This window comes from Grampus griseus (genome assembly GCF_964374135.1).
Source record: "Grampus griseus genome assembly, chromosome: X".
In the NCBI taxonomy this organism is placed as follows: domain Eukaryota; kingdom Metazoa; phylum Chordata; class Mammalia; order Artiodactyla; family Delphinidae; genus Grampus; species Grampus griseus.
The window spans coordinates 2,859,189-2,876,409 of NC_138999.1; positions in this window are offsets into that span (position 1 = coordinate 2,859,189).

The window sequence follows — 17,221 nt, forward strand, 5'->3', positions numbered from 1 at the left end:
TGCTCCGAGCTGTTCCTTGGTGAGGTTTTCTGTTTTTATTTTAGCGTAAGTTGTTCGGCATGCTGCGTTGAGAACATCAGCCCTTTTGCAGCTGATTCAAATGCACGTGGCAGCCGACATGTCCGTAGTGTGTATTTTTCCCCTGAGGATTTTCACCGACCTTATGTGCCCTGCTGCTGCTTCTCCATTCTGCCTGCTGGGCACCAGCTCAGCTCTGTCCAGCCCAAAGGCCATCTGTACAGCAGGGAGAAAAAAAGCCAACTGGCCTCCATCCCTCACAGAGCCCTTGCCCAGGTCTGCCTGAGGACCACGCAAGCTCTTTATAATTCTTGCCGTGATGCCCATCTGTGAGTCAAGGATTCCTGTCCCATGATGAGAAAGTGCTGAAGGTTTGGTTTCTCCATCACACAGGCAGCAAAGATGTGGCGGGTGGCAGGGATAAATCCAACCAGGTCAGTTTCCCTTTCTGCTGAGTCACCTGATAAATGGCATGTAGCCTATGTGATCAGTTACTTTAAACCTTTGGGGGTCAACTCCTGATTTGAATTATTTTCCCCCATCTTAAAATTACGTGCTTCCCTTATGATAACCAGGGCAAGCTTTATTTTCTATTTTTAAAATTTAGGTTTGGAAATTTAGGTTTTGTTTCAAAATCTGGGTTTTGCTGACTCACCAGCATCTTTAGTCTCTGTTCATACTTCATGGATCATCATGCATGCTTAAAATCCATCTGTGTAGAAAGACTATGTATACTCTCTCCTCAGGAAATATGGAACATAAATTTTTAGATGCCTGGAATAATCAACCACAGAGATTGTGTTACCAACTTGTTATTGGACAAAAAATTGGAAACTGAAAATCTTACTCGGAGATTTACTTTTAGCTTTGCTGTAGACTCTGGTTAGGACTCTGTGGTCTCACTGCCAGGGCCTGGGTTCAATCCCTGGTCGGGGAACTAAGATCCCACAAGCTGAGCAGCGAGGCCCAAAAAAGAAAAGTACTTTTAGCTTTGCTCCAATGTATACGGTATTTAACCTTTTATTTATTTTTCGTTTTTAAGTGATGCTGTCCTTGAAGGAAAAGAAAGGAAAGCGAAAGAATGGAAGGACAAGGAAACAGAACAAAGAAAACTTCTTGGTGAAAATGGAGCAGATCCCCAAATCACAAACACATCTTTGCAGGGTGAGGCACCTGGGAGCCATTCTCAGCTCTCACGGCTCACAGATTTTATGAAGGAAAAGCAACTTTCTTCAATGGGCCCTAACAAAACAACAAGACCCCTTCACACCCAGGGCTCAGTGGGAGTGGACGCTGCTCCAAGCATCTCCCAGTATCACCTCCCGGGAAGAGAGTGAGGAGGGTTATGTTTCTCTCCCTTTTACTTTTACAGGACCAGGCGCTGAGCAGGGATGGCCCAGCCCATGGGCACAGCCTTAGGAAGCCGAGAACCTGAACTGCAGTAGCTGGGCTGCAGGACCCGTGCGTCAAACCCCGACTGCATCCAGCTCATTCAAGGTAATGTGGCAAAAACATACACACAGACGCACACAAACGTGTTCTCAGATCCAGAGAGTAACGGTTGGATCTTGAAGCTCTATTTATGTGCAGGAGTTATTTTAGGAAACAATATTCCTGTTTCATTTTAAACATAGTTATTGGATTTTCAGTGGGAAATAGAAGCATATCGAAATGCACGTGCATATATAAATATATAAATGTATAATGTGCATATAAAAAAGCATAGGCATATGTGTATAGATATATGCATACAAATTTATATAAATATAAATGTGTATATATAAAACATAGGCACATGTGTATAGATATTTATCTGTAAATATGTGTAAGTATATAAAAATCTATACCGGGACTTCCCTGGAAGTCCAGTGGTTAGGACTCTGCGCTCTCACTTCCGAGGGCCCAGGTTCGATCCCTGGTCAGGGAACTGCAAGGTAACTGCAACTGCAAAGCTGCACGGTACAGCCCAAAAAAGAAAAAAAATGCATCTATACACATATGCCTGTCTTACATGTACACATTATTTATATTTTGATGCTTCTATTTTCCATGGAAAATACAAATTATGTTTAAAATAATACAGAACTAACACAACATTGTAAAGCAACTGTACTCCAATAAAAAATTTTGAAAAAGAACTGTGAGATAATAAATTCCTGCTGTCACAAACCCCCCCAAAATATAGAAATATTTTCCCTAAAGTAGCATATACGTATGTATATCCACACATAATATGTACATATATAAATAAGCATATGCATCAGTGCATGCACTTATATATGCACACATGCATACGTATTTATATGAATCTATATACACGAGCATCTGTTTACATAGGCACATTTTGATATGCGTGTATATATGTACAGAGTATTCTGATACTTCAGCTCCATAGCTGCAGGCATCCTCCACGAACGGTTTAATTAGCAGATGCACACACTGGCCCCGGCTTCCCAGCAAGCCCTCTGGGTGGGTGACGTGTGGACAGACAGCCGTCTGTGGATGAAGGACGAGATCACCATCCTTAGCAGTTTGTAGCTAAGCACAAGCCCGCAAAGGCAGGGAGAGCCACGCTGTATCTCAGGGAGTTTTGAAACAGGGGCCAGGAGAAGGCGTGCACAGCTGCGTCCAAGGGACCCAGGGATGCTTCCCAGGGACAGTGACATGGGGCAGAGGCGAAAGGACAGGGAGAACATGGCCGGGGCCACCGCCGGGGGCGACACAGAGCGCGGCGGCACGACAGCTCTGTGGCCAAGATGGAGACCACCAGACACTATGTTTTTCGCGTCTCTGGAACTTCCTTGGGGACCTTTCCCAGGGACTTTACTTATGTCTTCATTACACACACGTTCTCCTTTTCTTTCCTGACATCCTTATCAGCTGTGTCATCGTCGTTGTCATGTCCTTGTCTATTAATTCCATGTCTCCGGCATTTCTTGCTTGGTTTGCTTGTGAAGTGCTCTGCCCCAGGAGTCCCACCTGCTGACCCCCCCAGACACCCCCTCTGTCTCCAGGTGTCACGAGGAGACCGGGCAGGCTTCAGGACTGCCCCCCGGGCAGTTCACTGGGGTCCCTGTAGGGACCATCTCCTCTGTCCCCTGTCTCCCAGGGACCCAATATCTGAGAACAGCTGTCTTTTATCTTCCATCTGTTTGTTCTCCTTTTATGGCAAGAGACACTTTCCGTTGTAGTTGCCACCAGACGAGAAGTCTGCAAATAAAGTTCTCCAGAGGTGAGGAAGGACCTCAAGCTCCGGCCGAGTCGTGATTTGTGCACGACCAGGAGAAATTAGCCAGAGAGCAGAAAAATGGAAGCGTCTAGAAGTTCACACAAGGCTGGGAACACGTTGCATTCCTATCCACCCAGAAAATCAATATCGTATACTAAACACACACATCTGTAGAGCAGGACGAGTCATAAGAGATGATAAATGCATTTTCATGGTCAGTGGCATAAGTTCATGCCCTGCTTTCATCATGAAGAGAAACCCAGCTATGAAAAGAAGAAGTGTAGTGCCTTTACATCTCTGGGGAGGGGGGCCAGGGTTCCTGATCCTACGAGAACTGAAGGGTCATTCTGCAGAGTGGCTCCGTCTGGGGACCACAATTTGAGTGCCACTGCTAAATGTCACCTAGAGATACACGCATAAGGAAGACGTGTGTAAGGAAATGGGTGGTGAGGATACATGCTGCTTTCAGGAGAGCGGACGAGCCAGGAATGGTGAGTATTTGCTAGAGCTGCCATAACAAGGACCATGCAGTGGGAAGCTTAAACAACAGACATGTTATTTCTCCCAGTCCTGGAGGCTGGAATCCTGAGATCAAGGTGTGGGCAGGGCTGGTCCCTCCTGAGGCCTCTCTCCTGGCCATGTAGACGGCCGTCTCCTCCCTGTGTCCTCACAGGGTCGTCCCTCTAAGCGTGTCTGTGTCCTGATCTCCTAGTCCTATAAGGACACCAGTCCTATGGGATCAGGACCCACCCTAGTGACTTCATTTTACCTTAATCTTCTCTTTAAAAGACCCCACCTCCGGGGCTTCCCTGGTGGAGCAGTGGTTGAGAGTCCGCCTCCTGATGCAGGGGATGCGGGTTCGTGCCCCGGTCCGGGAAGATCCCACATGCCGTGGAGCGGCTGGGCCCGTGAGTTGTGGCCGCTGAGCCTGCACGTCCGGAGCCTGTGCTCCGCAGCGGGAGAGGCCACAACAGTGAGAGGCCCGCGTACCGCAAAAAATAAGGAAAAAAAAAGACCCCATCTCCAAATATAGACACATGGGGAGTTAGGGCTTCCACATATGAATTTTGGAGGAACATAATTTAGTCCGTAACAGAGAAGAATAGATGGATGGGGAGTTTTAGATTTTTTTTAAAAAGCACATATTCCTCTGCAAAACTCCAGTCATTATGATGCACACAGAATGTCAAGTAACTAAAATATCCCATCCAAAGAACACTGTGTAATATGTACAGATTATAAATCCATCAACGTTCTGAGCAGCTGATGGTATGAACGACGGACCCATCTGCTTGCTTAAATAAAGTTGCAAGTTATTCTGACGGAATTAAGTAAAAACACTGCTCCGTAGTTTCTGAAACATCTACTTTTATCTTGCCGTAATTCACTGAATAAAAAAGTACTTATGGGTACATGTTTGAGGAGCAGAGTATCCAAGCCGTATCCGCTGGATTTGCTGATACATGATTAAATGTATCAACCGATACAGAATCACGCACAGCCCTTAGAGTTAGATTCTGATTTGTCTCTTGCTTTGACGTCTTTCAGTCTTCCTGTTACACAAGATCACCAAGGCAAAAGTTTACGGTAAGGATCAGTTCGAATGGTCACTGGGGTCTTTCCTGGTCGGCTTTTGTGCTGCATTGTCAATGGGTCTGGAGCTGGCTCTGCACTGCTTGCAGAGCTGCTTTTGTTTCTCTGGTCCCTGGGCATGTCCACAGATGATGCTGCAACCTGGAGATGCTCTTCTCTCTGCACTCCTCACGCCTCTTTAACACGTCGGTTGGTGTTTGTATTTTTCAAGCATGCGTCCCTTGATGAAAGCTTGCGATCAGCCCTTTGACGTAACCTAGGGTGTATGAGGGTCGGACAGCAGGTCCTGCCTGCTGACTAGAGCAGGTACACTGGGATGCTTTCCATGAGTTCAGGAGAAGAGCACTTAGTGGCCTCACGTGGAAGAAAACTGCAGGCTCCTCTCTGGGTAAATTCAGAGAGATGTCTGCAGGTGATAAAGCCAGTTGGAGAGGGAGTAGGTAGATGCTGCCTAAGTAGCTGCTCTAGGGGCTCTTGACAAGGACACAAGCTAAGCAATAAGGGTGCTGCAGAAGGAGCCCCCTCAGCCCTCCCTTCATCTCAGAACGCACCCAGCGATGGGCAGATGGCTGCGTTCCTGGCACGCCTTACAATTCTACCAAGACCCCAGGCAACATAGGAATCATTCACAGGATGCCTCCTACGTAATTATTCCAACGTTTTCCAGTTTAAAGAGGTAGTATTTTTTAATGCATAAGTCAAAAGCGTGGCCCTGAAACTTTGTCAAGGTGATGTGTATATTTGAGTGCATTTAGTAACAAAAGAAGACGTTCAACCTTCACGCTGTTGCTGCTGCTGGAGGCGTGCGTTTCTGAAGCTGGGAGGTGCCCCGTGTGATGGAGTCGGTGTGATATAGCCTATCCCACTGAGGGCAAAAAGACGACACATACATGGGTAAATAGATGGGTAGACAGACACATGGATAGGTAGGTAGATGAATGAGTGGAGAGGTGGATGGATGGATGGAGAGAAAGATGATGGGTAATAGATAGATGACAGACAGATATGATAGGCACATAGATAGAGATAGATAAGTAGATAGATAGATGGACAGATAGGTAGATAGATGACTGATAGCTAGCTAGGTAGCTAGCTAGACAGATAGAATAGGTAGGTAGACAGATAATAGATGATAGATAGATATGATAGGTAGATAAATGATAGATAGGTTGATAGATAGAAACATGGAGAGGTACATAGATGAATGAGTATATAGGTGGAAGGATGGATGGAGAGAAAGGTGATTGATAATAGATAGATGATAGATATGATATGCACATAGAGATAGATATGATAAGTACATAGATTGGTAGATAGACAGATGGATGATAGATACATAGATCGATATGATAGGTAGATAGATGATTGATAGCAAGCTAGATAGATAGAATAGGTAGATAGATAGATAGATAGATAATGATAGGTAGATAGATACAATAGGTAGATGGATGATTGATAGCTACCTAGCTAGCTAGACAGATGGAATACATATAGAGGGATGACAGATAGATAGATACATACATACATAGCTAGATGATAGCTACATACATGCACACATACATACACACATATTTGGCTGCAGAAGAAACCACTGACTTTGATCTCATTTCCCAAAGCAAAGTTAGAAATAAGCATTTTATGGAACTATTCGAGGCACCTATTAATTGCTCCCTCTGGGAGGATGATGGGTGACCCTGTCGAGTGGCAATGGGAACATCTCAGTGCACAGAGTGCCTGCGAATGAAAGACCTCTTTACTGCACGATCGGGGCCCTTTTCTGTGAGTCGGAACCTGCGTTAATTATCTGACACGTTTGCGTGCCAGCTCTCTGTGGCTTTTATCCCATCCTCTCTAAAACGGGGGGCTGGCGTTCAGCGTGTCCTGAAGTCCATTCCTGCCTTGAAATATGTACACCCTGACCCCACGTGCATTTACGTGTGTGCTCATCTACTGGGGGACAGAGGCATGGAAAGGTCAAGCTTGGTCTTCAATGCTTCTGGACATACACGGTCTCAAATTTAAGGGAGTTGGCCCAGTGTTAGAACGCAAGCAGTCATCTCCTCCTTATCTTCAAGGAGATGTGAACAGTGCAACTCTTATAAACACAATATCCTAGTTGCAGTAACAGTTTAAAAATGGACATCCACCTTCATGAGAAAGGGTTTGGGTTTCTTAAATCCATGATTTTCAGAAGGGAATTGTGAAGCCCAAACTCTGTATCCTAGAATGTTCCCCTTTTTGAGACAGCGTGATGCAATTTCTTCTATGTTGGTGATATTACTTTGTCTTTGCCTGTATGCTTATTTGCACTAATCATTGCCACAAAGTGATAAACTACAATGTATACAAAAATACATCTCAGACTGTGAAGATATAATGGATCTTTATGAGAACAACGTTAAGTGTTTATAACTCCATCAGTGAAAACGAGAAGGCACACGGTTGAATTCTCATTGGGACAAGTCTTACAAGATTTTATAACAGCATGACATCTTGTGATGATCAGTTTTATGTGTCAATGTGGTTAGACTATGGTGCCCAATTGTTTGGTCAACCACCCATCTACAGGTTCCTGTGAAGATTCTTTTTTAAATGGGGTTGGTAGACTTGAGTATAGCAGATTATCCTTCATAATGTGGATGGGTTTCATGCCCTCAGTTGAAGGCCTGAAGAGCAAAGACTGAGGTTTTCCTAAGAAAAAGCAACTCTACCTTAGCTGGATTGCTATCCTGCAGGCTCACCTGCAGCCTTGCTTACAGGTTTTGTAGTTGAGCGCTCCACGATCCCACAAACCGATTCCTTAAAGTAAATATATATTTCCGATTGGCTCTGTTTCTCTGGAGAATCTTGAGTAATACAAATATCTTGACTAATACACATTTATAGGATACAAGTACTCGTGAATAACCAGGAATGACAGTAGACTGAATCTTGGCTAACATGACCTGGTATCTCAGATAACATGGTCTTCTTTATTTGCAAGTTTATTTCCTAATCCATTTCTGATTCTCTGAAACTCAACAGCCAGGAGTTTCATGCTTACAACGTGCATATTGTATGACATGCGTCTCTAAAAAACATGCATATCGCCACTGGCCAACTCCTCCACTATCTTTTCGGGTTTTTTTTTTTTTTTTTTTTTCGGTATGCGGGCCTCTCACTGTTGTGGCCTCTCCCGTTGCAGAGCACAGCCTCCGGACGCGCAGGCCCAGCGGCCATGGCTCACGGGCCCAGCCGCTTCGTGGCATGTGGGATCTTCCCGGACCGGGGCATGAACCCGTGTCCCCTGCATCGGCAGGCGGACTCTCAACCACTGTGCCACCAGGGAAGCCCTCCTCCACTATCTTAACCTGCAACACGTAAAAAGCACAAACATATTTGGTAAGATTTCTATTGGGAAAGGATGAGCGTCGGGGCGCCAAAGTAAGATATTTGGAGAAGTATTGTTTTCAGGGAAGCCTCTTTGGCTGATTAAAAAACTGACCACAAACAAGGGCACAGATGTTTTAGTCAGAGTTCTCCATAAAAGCAGGACCAGTAGGACATGTGGATATAAATATAGATGATATAACAGATGTCGGTGTCGATGTAGGTGTAGGTATAGGAATAGGTATGACATAAAATATAGATTTATTACAAGAAATTGGCTCAGGTGATCACGGAGGCTGCAAATCCTCATGGAGAACAGAGGCTGCAGTGGGCAAACTGGAGACCCAGGAGGGCTAATGGTATAAGTTCCAGTCTGAAGGCTCAAGAGGCAAGAAGAGTGGATGTTTCAGTTGGATGGTGAGAGCAGGAAAAGGCTGATGTCCCAGCTCAACCAGTCAGGCAAGAGGAGTTCCCTATTACTCAACGTTTTTGGTCATTCAGGTCTTCAACTGATTAGATGAGGCCCACCCACACTGGGGGAGGGCACTCTGCTTCACTCATTCTACCAATCCAAATGCTACTCTCATTCAGACACTCGCTTACAGACACACCCAGACTCCTCTTTGGTCAAATATCCAGGCAGTCTGTCACCCAGCCAAGTTGACACATAAAATTAAACAGCACCATGGGCCCTAGAAATGTTTGTCTTCATGAGACTTTTTCTCCATGAAGGAAACAAAGCAATGCCAAGGGGGAGGAAATTGGGGAAGGGATGCAGTGGGAGTCTGGGGTTAGCAGTTGCAAACTATCATAAAGAGAATGGATAAACAACAAGGTCCTACTCTATAGCAAAGGGAGCTATATTCAATATCCTATGAAAAACCATAATGGAAAAGAATAGTAAAAAAAAAAGAAAAACAAACGAAGAAGCCCACTCAAGGATTATTTTTTTAAAGTCTTTGGCAGAATGTCTCTCTCTTTGACGTGGCTATTTTGTATCTGATTACATCCCAGATACTGTGAAGCTGCCTGTTAATGTGTAGATTTCTGTCCTATAGAAAACAAACCTTAAAGTTTATAGGTTTTGTATCTAAACTAGTAATTGTTTTCTAACCTACTTTTTTTTTTTTCTTTTAGCTGCACGACACAGCTTCGGCAGTGAAAGTGCAGAGTCCTAACCACTGGACTGCCAAGGAATTCCCTCTCACCTTCGTTTTTAAAATGCTTTTCCTGATGGACCATACAAACACATGTCCCTCAAATGCTCTTGGAACTGGCTTTACCATTTAAAATATTCTTCCATTGTTTTAGGAAACCATATTCACATGTGTTCTTTCTTTGCACGCGGCAGGGTTTTAGCATCATAAAGATTAGATTTTGCCATTGGAAAGCGAAAAAAAAATTCAAAGTTTCCAAGACCCAAAGATATCAAGGGGAGGGCACTAAAATGGACTTGACACGCAAGTGATCAGATATTGACTTTTCAGGGAATAATGTGGAGGGGCCATTAGAGATTTCATAACACGGAAGGGTCAGCATGTAATCCTTCGGGAAAGGTAGCTGTGGTGCAAGGCATGGGGCTGACTGAAATACTGGAAGATGAAGCAGGGAACAGGTAGAAAGCGAGTGTGGTGATCTGGGTGTAATTAGGCAAGTGAGGAGAGGAGACATGGGGTGACTCCATGAAGGAAGATGTGAGACAAGCTGAGAGCTTTTTGATGTGGTTGGTGTATTCATCTCCCAGGGCTGCGGTAATAAATTACCCCAAACTGGGCAGCTTACAACAACTGAAATGTCTTCGGTCACAGTTCTGGAGACCAGAAGTCTGAAGTCAAGGTGAGGGCAGGGTTGATTCCCTCCGTGTGTGTCTGTGTCCAGTGTCCCCTTCTTGTAAGGACACCAGCCATTGGATTAGGGCTCCTACCATGCAGGATGACCTCCTCTTAACACGGGTACCTCTGCAATGATCCTATTTCCTGACAAAGCCACGTTCATAGGTTGAGTGTGGAAATGAATTTGGGGGGATGCTCTTCGATCAGGAACAGTTGGCAAATTGTCAGTAAACAGGAGGAAATAAGGCGCGTGATGCCCTGACCCGTGCAAACGACTAATTCTGTGCGTTTGTCTGTATCCTGGTTCTTGCCTAAGCTGTTTCCCCTCATGCTCTGCTGTAATGTTGAAACGGTGCAGGACCCTATGGTCCTTCCCACCACGTCCCCAGCCTGCCTTTCGTCTGTGGAACAAGTTTAGCTGAAGAATAAGATTAATCAGAGAAGTGAGAAAACGCAGAAGCGAAGGAAAACAGTCAAAGGAGACCAAAGAATAATAGTTTAGTCATTAAGCAAAGTCAAGGACCTTTTAGTTCCTCCTCAAGGGCTGTAGATCATATCCTGAGCCACATCCTGTGAGCTTCTTATAGATATTGAAACCCGCCAAGACCGCCATAATCGGCCTCAGAGAAATGGGAACAAACCAACCCTGGACCTGAAGACTAACTGTACTTCAAACAGTCAAGATGCCGCGGACGAGACCACCGATGACCAATTTCAAGATGACGGTCAGAGCTGACAGCGCTGTGTCTGCCTGGAACCCACTCTGTCCGTCTATAAAAGCTCTTGCCCCCTGATTGTCAGTGGATGGCGGGGGTCGGCCTTTGGACAGGAGTCCCCCCAACCCGGTTGCCGGCATCCAAACTAAAGCAGACTTTCCTGTCCACCAGCCTGGCCTCTTTATTGGCTTTTGAGCAGCGAGCAGCCGGCCCCCGCTTTCGGTTACAGCATAAGCGTTCTCGAGAAGAGTGACTGACCGAAGGCAGGGTTCCGACGGTAGGTGTACTCATGGTGAGGGATCTGCACCCGCCACACCGTGCTGACAGCTGGGAGCGTCTTTCCTGCCAGCTCCCCTGGGCTGGGGTTATTAAAAACTTACAGTAAATTCTTGCCCATACTTCCCTCCTCTTTGGGGGTGAAGTTTTCAACATTCTCAGGAAACACCAGCTCGGTTCAGTGGGGACTCTACAGGTGTCCCTGCCCGGCTAGGCAGACTTTTAAAATGAGATATCTCTAAAGAGTCTTAAATTCCAGAAAATTGGAACGTCTGGGCCTCCCCACTCGAGCTTACCAATTGGCAAAGGTTGCTCCTTGCAGCCTACAGTGCGTGGCGAGAAACCATCGGCTGTATAAAACTGCAAGATACAGGTCCGTCAGACAAAACACACACAGTGGAAAGTCGAGAATGCCTCAGAATAGGAATCCAGTCTGTCTACTTCATGATAGTTACCGCCGTTTACAGTACAGAAAAAAAAACAGATGTAAATATTGAAAGTTAGCTAGGTAACATTTTGCTTAATCATCAGATTAAAAGAAAACAGTAGCTAGGTAGGTTACAGTACAGAGTGTATTTGGACCTTGCAATCATCAGTGGATATTTCTTTGTGGAATTAATAAGTAAAATTAATTCTTAAAAAAACTGGAATATAAGGCAATATTGCTTGTGGATTATTTCACGTCCTAGAATTTTTAGTTGCTTAACAAACAGGAGTATTGAAGGCAAGAGTGAAAAGGAAAATCTCTACCTCACAGTAATAATGGTAATACAGTAATAGCCTGAATTAAATAACTTTTCTTTTAAAGATAAATGCTGTTTATAACATTATTTACATTATCAGACACATCCTCAGTCATTTAAAATGATTTGTGGCAAAAGGGTTGGGTCTTTTCATTTTCCAAGTCCTCAATTCTCTTGAAAGTAAGCAAACTAACCTCCAAGCATGTGTATAAGAAAAAAGGAAGATTAAAGAACACAGCATACAAAATACTATTTTTTGGACTTCCCTGGCGGTCCAGTGGTTAACACTCCACGCTTCCACTGCAGGAGGCGCGGATTCCATCCCTGGTTGGGGAACTAGGATAACTGCGTGCCGCACGGCTCGGCCAGAAAATTTAAAACATAAAATAAAATATTAAAAAAACACAAACTACTATATTTTGCATCATGAGAGAGAACTATAAAATGATGCCTGTGTGTGGACTGCATTTTAAATTCCGTTTTGTGGACCGAAACAGCTCGTTTTCCCACTCAAACCCAAAGCATTACTAAGTTAATCTCCTTTAATATTTTATGTCATTTTTCTTAAAGGTTTGGACTCTTTCAACCTTCCGATAAGTTAAAATCGCTGCTCTCTTGCTGTACTGGGGGTTCTTCTAATCCAGCTGTTGCCTGAGCCCAGAGACTCAGTCTTAATCTCAGACCCCAGTTCTGGAAGTGGGACCACTTCCCCTTCCCTGCCCACAGGTTCTGGCCTTGCTGTCTGGGTTCGTGTGTCACCCCTTTAAGACTTTGGTTGTGGGTTCATCTTGAACCCTACAATCTCTGGTGGGTCCAGCTGGGCTGCACGATACCTGTGAATGGGATGGGACCTTGTGGAGAATAGGGTGTCCGCTGTGGGCGGACCATGGTGTGGAATAACGTGGCAGCGTGCAAATGATGCTACCTGAACTCGCCATGTGGTCACAGGCTGGGCCCTTGGGGGCTGCCACGTCCCCACTGCCACCTCCTTGCCCATGAACCAGCAGTCACATCTTTCTCAGCTTCCTGGTGCCTCACTGCCGGGGAGATGCACAGACCATGGGATTGAGGTGCACAGCTGTGATCAACTAGGAAGGTCTCAGGCTGGTGTGCCCAAGCTCTTGGATCCAATGTGGACCTACTGTGTGTCTTCTTTCGTGGTTATCATGCTGGAGTCAAAGCCATCTTAAACCCAGGCTGAAGGGTTCTCCTTACCAAGGTGGAATCCAGTCCCTACTGGTTTGCTAGAATGTCTCACAAAGTACCACAAGCCGAGGGGGTCAAACGCCCGGAATCTATCCTCGCCTGGTTCTGGGGGCTGGAAGTGAGACCAAGGTAGCCACAGGGTTGGTTCATCCAGTCCTGGGAATTCTCACCTCCTTCAGTCTCTTCCGTATAAAACAGCTGACCAGGGCTTCCCTGGTGGCGCAGTGGTTGAGAGCCTGCCTGCCGATGCAGGGGACACGGGTTCGTGCCCCGATCCAGGAGGATCCCACGTGCCGCGGAGCGGTTGGGCCCGTGAGCCATGGCTGCTGAGCCTGTGCGTCCGTAGCCTGTGCTCCGCGGCGGGAGAGGCCGCAACAATGAGAGGCCCGTGTACCACAAAAACAAAAACAAAAACAAAAACAGCTGACCAACGTATGTTTGTCCTCAGAGCTCTGTTTTCCAGAGTTGAACTTCAAGGACTGAAATGGAGTTTCAATGTTTAGTTCTCCACTCATATATTCTTAACAGTGGTGTATTTTTTTTTTTGGTAGAAGGTGCTTGAATATATATTTTAAATTTTATTCCATTAAATGTGAAGTTTCACGACTTCCACAAAATAATCCCTCTGTGTGGAGGGAAGCATTTTGTTTCCAGTTGCATGCACCTGAGTTACATCTTTCAGAGAGAAATTATATTATATATGATATATATTATTTATATATAAATATGTATAAATTTTACATATATCTGTGTGTATACATATATATATATATATATGACAATCTGATACAAACTAGTATATATAGAATGGATAAACAACAAGGTCCTACTGTATAGCACAGGGAACTATATTCAATATTCTATAATAAATCATAATGGAAATGCACATATAAAATTAGATATAACATCACATTATATATAATTTTAATATAAAATTTAAATATGTCATATAAATATATAAAATTTACACATCTTTATATACGTAGAAAATAATCAAAAAATGGAAAGGTTTATGGAGTGAATTCTTATCTACCAATCACCCAACTTTAATAACTTTCAACTCACGGCTAAACTAAATTCATCATCGTACTCCTCATTTCTTCTTTCTCCCTTCAGATTATTTTAAAGCAAATACCAGGTGTGATAAAAAAAAAATAACATCCATTACTCATAAGTAGGTATTGTGGAATTCTCTCTAATATATAGGAGCCGTTAAAAAAATAAATCCACAATTTCTCTGGCACACGTAAAATGTTGCCCATCATACTTAAGACCACAAACATCTAATCAGTGTTTAATTTCCTACATTGTCTCATACATTTTTATTATTGTTACGATTATTAATAGTTTGTTATTATTATTATTTTTTTTTTGCAGTACGCGGGCCTCTCACTGCTGTGGCCTCTCCCGCCGTGGAGCACAGCCTCCGGACGCGCAGGCTCAGCGGCCATGGCTCACAGGCCCAGCTGCTCCGTGGCACGTGGGATCCTCCCAGACCGGGGCACGAACCCGCGTCCCCTGCATCGGCAGGCGGACTCCCAACCACTGTGCCACCAGGGAAGCCCAATAGTTTGTTATTTTGAAACAGGATCCAGCTCTGCTCCACACGTGGTACTAGGCTGGCATCACCCTTTTCTCTCACAATTACATCCTCCCACTCCATCTCTCTCTTTCCCTCTTACAATGTGTTTGTTAAGGAAACAGGGTCTTTTTCCCTCATATAATTTCCCACAGTCTGACTGTGTATTTATGACGCCCTTAGGATTTCCCACGGTCTTTTGTTTTCTTGCAAACCAGTCGTTGGTTTAGAGGTTTGATCCAGTGAGCGTGTGATTGTTTCAGCAAGATGATCTCCATCCGGACGTGCAAATTGTGTGCATTTGTTTTTTCTTTTTTGATAGGAAGCATCCTTGGTAGTCATCATTTAGAGGTTAGAAAATAGGGAGTTTCAGGACTTCCCTGGTGACACAGTGGTTAAGACTCTATGCTCCCAATGCAGGGGGCCTGGGTTCGATCCCTGGCCAGGGAACTAGATCCCACACACATGCCACAACTAAGAAGCCTGTGGGCCGCAACTAAGGAACCTGCCTGTCACAACTAAGACCCGGTGCAACCAAACAGATAAATAAATATTTTTTAAAAAAGAAAAGAAAATAGGGAGTTTCTATTTGCCTCATTCCCTTGCATTGATTAGCTGGGCTATTTCTGTAAAGAGACGATTCACTGCATCAACTATTGGGCTAAACTGCGGTAAATTCTATTTAAGAAAGGGGAAATGGAGTATTATTTCACTTTGTCTACCAGGTTGCAAATTGCTTTTCCCCATTTGTTTGTTTAAATGAAATCGCAGAGACTTCTTTAACTTTGAATATCCGATGCTCACATTTTTTCACGGGATGCCCATGTGGGAATATCTATTACTCTAAACTAGACAGGATACCTTTTACATGTCTGCAAAGCTCCCTCGACAGTGCAGCGTAATGAACTGAAAATGACTTACATCTGCATTGCATTGGGCATTGCCAAGTGAAGCAGACAGGCTCTTTCCCCTCATTTTCTGTACCACATCTTTCCAACTTTCTTCCCCTCACTCAAGGTGGAGACAAGTGGGTGGGGGGTGGTACAGACCCGCTCTGTCCCCCTTGAATAGTTTAGAAATCTCATGGACCACTTCACATCTCAACAATACAGTATGTCTGGCAAAGGCTTAGCTGGACATGGACTTCCCCCACTCTCCACGTATTCAGGTCACAAGTGGAACAGCCATCGCCCTTGTAGAACAAGAGGACAAAATCTCAGCTGTCACTGTAGCCAGTTTTTCTATTTTCATTACACTCCCTCAATCCCTGTCACCACACGCTTCACTCAGGGATATCTTCCCCTACTTTGATCAGGGAATAATCTCTACTCTTCTTTTCCAAAGTCCCCTTCCTACCCTGGAGATTTTCTCTATTTTAACCCAATCCTCATTTGCCCTTGGAGCTGTTGTAAGTTATCTCTCTATCTTGGAAACTGGACTAAGGAATTTGGAGTAAATCCGGAGGGTTCTGGGACACCATTAGAGAGTTTTAGTCAGAAAGCCAGTTGAATGGATAAAGAAGATGTGGTACATATATACAATGGAATACTACTCAGCCATAAAAAAGAATGAAATCATGCCATTTGCAGCAACATGGATGGGCCTAGAGATTATCATACTAAGTGAAGTAAGTCAGAGAGAGAAAGACAAATATATGATATCACATATGTGGAATCTTAAAAAATGATACAAATGAACTTATTTATAAAACAGAAGTAGACTCACAGACATAGAAAACAAACCTGTGGTTACCAAAGGGGAAGGGGGTTGGAGGGATAAATTAAGAGTTTGGAATTAACATATACATTCTACTAAATATAAAATAGATAAGCAACAAGGATTTACTGTAGAGCACAGGGACCTATACTCAGTATCTTGTAGTAACCTATAATGGAAAAGAATCTTGAGTATATATGTATATGTGTGTGTGTGTATATATATATATATGTATATCTGAATCACTTTGCTGTACACCTGAAACTAGCACAACATTGTAAGTCAACTATACCCCAGTGTAAAATAATAATTTTTAAACATTAAAAAAATAAAATAAAGAGTTTTAATCAGAAAATGATACGTAGAGGCTGGACTTTGGGCACATTTACTCTGCCTGAAGGATGGAGAAATATTTGAAGAGCAGTAGAGAGGTTAGAAGCTTATAAAAGAAAAGTCGAAGAACAGAAAGGTCATGAGAATGATGAGGGAAAATCATATGGACAGACTGGAAAGGGATTACAGGGATATCACTAACAGGCATTGGGAAGACATGAGGGGTCTGGGGATCCACATTCTCTGGTTACAGCCAACTGTTGGCTTGAGGGTAGATTGGTGACTTGGCATTCACTGGGGAACCCTGGCAGGATTGGCCTTGGAGATGATGAAACCAGCTTTATTATTTTTTTTAACATCTTTATTGGAGTATAATTGCTTTGCAATGGTGTGTTAGCTTCTGCTTTATAACAAAGTGAATCAGTTATACATATACATACGTCCCCATATCTCTTCCCTCTTGCGTCTCCCTCCCTCCCACCCTCCCTATCCCACCCCTCTAGGTGGTCACAGAGCACCAAGCTGATCTCCCTGTGCTATGTGGCTGCTTCCCACTAGCTATCTATTTTACGTTTGGTAGTGTATATATGTCATTGTGAAGCCAGCTGTAG